Source organism: Bubalus bubalis, chromosome 3 (assembly GCF_019923935.1).
Source record: "Bubalus bubalis isolate 160015118507 breed Murrah chromosome 3, NDDB_SH_1, whole genome shotgun sequence".
NCBI lineage: Eukaryota > Metazoa > Chordata > Mammalia > Artiodactyla > Bovidae > Bubalus > Bubalus bubalis.
In genome coordinates, this window is record NC_059159.1 from 71,834,731 (window position 1) to 71,840,252 (window position 5,522).

The 5,522-nt window shown below is 45.0% G+C and overlaps 1 long non-coding RNA gene across 1 annotated transcript; it reads right to left on the reverse strand.

Moving 5' to 3' along the window:
- Positions 1–207: 207 nt before the first annotated feature.
- Positions 208–4,482, reverse strand: LOC123332750. The gene is made up of 3 exons (XR_006549744.1): positions 3,972–4,482; positions 3,599–3,796; positions 208–589 (listed from the first exon to the last, which is right to left on the reverse strand). It is a non-coding gene; the product is annotated as an uncharacterized LOC123332750 (long non-coding RNA).
- Between the last annotated feature and the right edge of the window lie 1,040 nt (positions 4,483–5,522).

A 5,522-nucleotide genomic window follows, 5' to 3' on the forward strand; every position in this document is an offset into this window, starting at 1 on the left:
CATCTTTGCTGCACTGTCTGGTTTATAAAACGTCTCCTGGAGTTTATTCTCTCTGATGTGTTCAGGCATGTATTCCCTCACTTAGTGGCTGAGCGCCGTGTGTGCCTGGCAAAGCTCTAAAGATGAAACCCACACAGCCCTGGTCCTCTAACGGTTCACCTCCTGGTAGGACCCGAAGGCAAGTAAACAAGTGATAGCGAGGCAAAGTTTCTGTCCCCAAGTGGAAGTTAATGGGGTGGCCAAGAGGGGTGTGAATTTTATTTTAACCATGGGTTGAGAAGGAAAGAAGATTTGGGGACAGAGCAAAGAAGAGAATATTTGGGGATGTTAGGTGTGAGCAGGAGGATCTGGGGTGTGACAGAAGGTTGATATGGAAAAGAACATTCTGGAACAACACCAGCAAAGGCAGAGACTGAATATAGTCAGAATATAGGGAAGAATTTGGACAGAAGTACAAAAGACACAAGAAGATGCAGGATCTCCTTTGGGGTGATCCTGGGGTGAGAAATGCAGATGGAGGAGGGCATCAGAATTACTTGAGAAACTTCTTCAGAATACACACATCACTGTCTCCCCCATTCCAGTATTCCTGGGGAGGAAAGAAAGAAAAGAAAGTGTTAGTTGCTCAGTCATGTTCAACTCTTTGTGATCCCACAGAATATAGCCCACGAGGCTCCCCTGACCAAGGGATTTCCCAGGCAATAATACTGGAGTGAGTTGCCATTTCCACCTCCACGGGATCTTCCCTACCCAGGGATTGAACCCACATCTCCCGTATTACAGGCAGATTCTTTACCACTGAGCCACCAGGGAAACCCATCCATTGGAATGGCTACCATCAAAAACCAGAAAATACCAAGTGTTGGCAAGGATGTAGAGAAAATGAAACCCTAGTGCGCTGTTGGTGGGATTGTAAAATGATGCAGTCAGATGGAAAACAGCATAGAGTTTCGTTAAAAATAAAAAATAGAACTATTTTTAGGTTCAGCAATTCCACTTTGGGGAATTCATCCAAAACACTCAAAACAAGATCTTGAAGAGATATTTGCACACTCAGGTTAATAACAGCATTATTCACAAACGCCAAGTGGTAGAAGCAACCCAAGTGTCCATTGACGAATAAACAGATAAACTAAATGTGGTAATGTATACACACAGTGGGATGCTCTTCAGCCTTAACAAGGAGGGAAACTCTATCACGTGCTACAACATGGACGAGTCCTGAGATGTCACGCTAAACGAAATTAACCAGTCACAAAAACACAAACCCTGGGCTCCGGTTCTGCATCCCTATCATCCATTGGCTCTGTTCTCCTGGAGGAATGGTCTGTATTGAAGAGGAAAAGTTAAAGTTTTACATAACCTCCTGCTCCTTCTGCCTCTGTAACTCAGCTTACTGGATCACGTAGGTCACATAGTCTCAGAAAGCAGGGATTTACAAAACTAGGAACTGGAGCTTATCTCACTCACCCTTGTCCTGCTCTTTGCAATTGCCCAGCCCCTGGAAACCTGCTTAATCATGCCTGTCCGTGTAAAGGTGAGGCATCCCCCTCCTCATCTTGACTGCTGTTCCCACGCGCGTGAAACCGTGTGGTTTAAACCAGCCTATTAGCAGTTGTGGTACCCACTATAGTAGGTTTATAAAAACTCTGTAACCCCTTTGTGTGGGGCTCAGAGCTCTGGGCCTGCAGATGTAATAAACCTGAATTCTCCAACTCCCCGAGGGTGGTGCTTGGTTTCTCTATTACTGGTTTCTGCAACTGTATCGGCTTGCTGACCTTCATGGTAGAAAAATGGGCTCCGCCTTCCAGACCTCATATTTGCATACCACCTCATTCAAAGGAAAAAAAACAAACAGGTTTTCCTTCCTCCAGCCCTCATACAGAAGTCCTGCATTTATTCCACGTGGATCAAACGGAACCAAACTCTGGGGTAAAGAAGTGCCCATACAGGGAACGGCTTGGACCTCTAAGCCAATCTCTGTGACATGAGACAGAATTTTGCTGACTGAGTCTAATCAGGAGCCCATCCCTTGGGTGAGGGGCAGGGTAAAGTCTATCCAAACCGCATAGCAATACAAAGTAAGGAAGTGATTCTTCAAAGGAAATCTGCAGGCTGTGAGCAATGGGAGAGGGAAGGAATGGATGCTAGGTAAGAAGCCGACTCTTGGATTTCCCTGGTTGTGCAGTGAATAAGAATCCGCCTGCCAATGCAGGGGACATGGGTTCAATCCCTGGTGATCCCAAATGCCTCGGAGCAACTAAGCACATGTCCCACAACTCCTAAGCCTGGCTCTAGAGCCCTCGAGCCTCAACTATCAGGCCTGCGTGCTGCAACTTCTGAAGCCTGAACACCCTAGAACCCACATGCCCCAGCTACTGAGCCCAAGCACCTACAGCCATGTTCCACGGCAAGAGAAAGCAATGCAATGAGAAGCTTGCCCACCACAATGAAGAGTAGCCAGCACTCAGTGCAACTAAAGAAAGCCCATGCACAGCAGTGAAGACCCAGTGCAGCCATAAATAATAAATAGTAAAGAAATAATTTTAAAAAGAAGTCAACTCTGGTCCATGATAGAGTAAAAGGAATAAGGAGTCATCAAAGATGGCCCCAAGATTTCTGGCGTGGCTAGCTGAGGACATAGATGCTCTTAACAAAGACCAGAAATATAAGAGGAGAAGCACTTTTGAGAGTGGCACAGAGAGGTAAAGGGCACACATGAATTTGTTGTTGGAAAGAACTAAGAGACATATCCCATGGACAGAGGAACCCGGCAGGCTATAGTCCATGGGGGTCACAAAACAGTCGGGTATGACTTAGCGGCTAAACAACAACAAAAGACATATAGTTCTTTGATGCTTGATGGTCAGTTCTGGCTCTTTCCAGTAGCCCCACACAAGTGAAACCACACCTAAATGATCCCACCATTTTCCATTACACTATGCCATATCTCTTTAGAGTTCTGAAATACTCCATTATTGATTTGCCGTTAGTGATTCCCTCTGACCCTGCTAAGTATTTCCTCTTCCTCTTTAGTACTACAACTTACGACGATTCTCTGGAAATGGGGGTTGAGCAGGTGCAGATTTGAAGACAAAACATTCCTCTTCATGTGAGAAATTAATCCGTAGCTCTAATTGCCTCAAACTCTAAATGAAAAAAAATCTGCCTTCTCCCAGCATTCAAAATAGAACACAGGCTTTATCTGAATAAAGAAAATAATCTGTCAGGGGGAAAAAAAGGACTTAAGCTGCTAAAATGTCAATCTTACCACATTGTTAAGAAAAGCAACTTTAATTACATTCACATCTACATAGAATGATTTCTTTTGAGTGGTGCACCCAGGAGCCTAAAGGTCTAAGATTTGAGAATTGACGAGGTACCTTAAACAAAGGCAATGCGGAAAGAGCAAGGTATAATGGGGGACGGGCATGGTTTCAGAATTGGAGACTTTGAGTCCTAGAGGCAGCCAGCCATGGAGTCCTTTAGGACCTCTGTCACGTCCTATACTGTAGTTCTGTCACATGTGATAGAAGGTGGTTGTTTTAGTCACCAAGTCGTGTCTGATTCTTTTGCAACCCCATGAACTGCAGCTTACCAGGCTCCTCTGTCCATGGGATGTCCCAGGCAAGAATGCTGGAATGGGTTGTCATTTCCTTCTCCAGGGGATCTTCCCATCTGAGGGATCAAACCCAGGTCTACTGCATTAGAGGCAGATTCTTTACTGCTGACTCACCAGGGAAGCTCCGTGATAGAAGGTGCCAAGGTGTAAATATTCTCAAGTTGCCTTTCGCATCTATGAAAACATCACAGAAAGTTGAGTCTAGACTCTTCCCCCACCCCAATACTTATTTTACCGTGTAGAACACAGCCTTACTGGGTTTTCTATATCCCTAAGAACAATACAGAAAAATGACCTGGAAATTTCCAATTTACAGATATCCCAACAGAGGCTAAGGAAGGGATCCCACCTGAAATGATCCAGAAAATCAATGGTGACTCAGAACATGATGGACGAATAGCATATTTTGCCCCAGAAGCCAGGCCAAAGAACAACTAATTAAAAATAAAAAGCAGAACTTGCCTGGTGGCCAGTGGCTAAGACTCTAGGCTCCCAATGCAGGGAGCCTGGGTTCAGTCCCTGGTCAGGGAACTAGATCCCACATGCTGCAACTAAAAATCCCGAATGCTGCCACTAAGACTCAGTAGAGCCAAATAAATGAATAAGTATTAAAAATTAACAAATAAGAGGCAGCTTGTTCTTACTTCAGGGAAAATGAGTCTACCCTCATCCATCTTCATGTTTCCCACCCTTCATCCTCCCCAGAAAAAATTGGTGGAGAAACATAAGTCAAGTGCCTCCATACAGGGAAGCCACCAAGGATGCTGGCTTCTGAGGCAGTGACACAGGGGAACATGGGCTGGTACAGGGCAGCCCTTAGCCAAGCAACTGCTCTGTACCAGGGTGTGTAAACAAGCACTGGGAGGGAAGATTTAGCAACTCAAAAGACTGATTGCTTTAATAAGCTTCAAGGGTTGTACCTCAAGAGCCGGCAGCTGACAGGCAGCCAGATGTAGACGTTCTCTGCTCAAGTTTAGGCTGCTGCATTATCATTGCATTGAGTTTACCTGGTGGCTCAGATGGTAAAGAATCCACCTGCAATGTGGGAGACCTGAGTTTGATCCCTGGGACAGGAAGATCGGTTGAAGGAGGGCATGGCAACCCACTCCAGTATTCTTGCCTGGAGAATCCCCATGGACGGAGAAACCTGGTGGGCTACAGTCCCTGGGGTCGCAAAGAGTTGGACAGGACTGAGCAACTAAGCACAGCATATATCCCTTCTCCAGTGGATCTTCCCGATCCAGGAATTGCATCGGGGTCTCCTGCATTGCAGCAGATTCTTTACCAACTGAGATATCAGGGAGGCCTATATATATATACAATCATTGCAGAAGGCTCTACCCACTTCCCAGTGTCAGTCTGATTACTTACCTACTGGCCTTTTCTCTTCTTACTTTCTATTCAAGAGCAAAACCATTTGAGGAACTTGATCAGTATATGTCTCCCCACTCCTGCATTCATCTCCGGAGATTTTTAGGAGCTTTAAGAAATAGCTGGAAAAAACAAAAAGGCTGGTGGGCCCCAGAAATCTATTGAGGCAGCTCTAAAGAAGACATACATATGGCCAGTAGGCACAGGAAAAGATGCTCAGCATCACTAATTATTAAACAAAGGCAAATGAAAACTACAATGAGGTACCACCTCACACCGGTCAGAATGGCCACCAATAAAAAGTCTACAAATAACAAATCCTAGAAAAGCTGTGAAGTAAAGGCAACCCTCCTACACTGTTGGAAGGAATGTAAATTTGTGCAGCCACTATGGAAAACAGTATGGAGGTTTCTCGGAAAACTAAAAATTGAATTACCATATGATCCAGCAATTCTACTCCTGGAAATATACCTGGACAAAACTATAATTCAATAAGATACATGCACCTCTATGTTCGTTAGCAGCACTT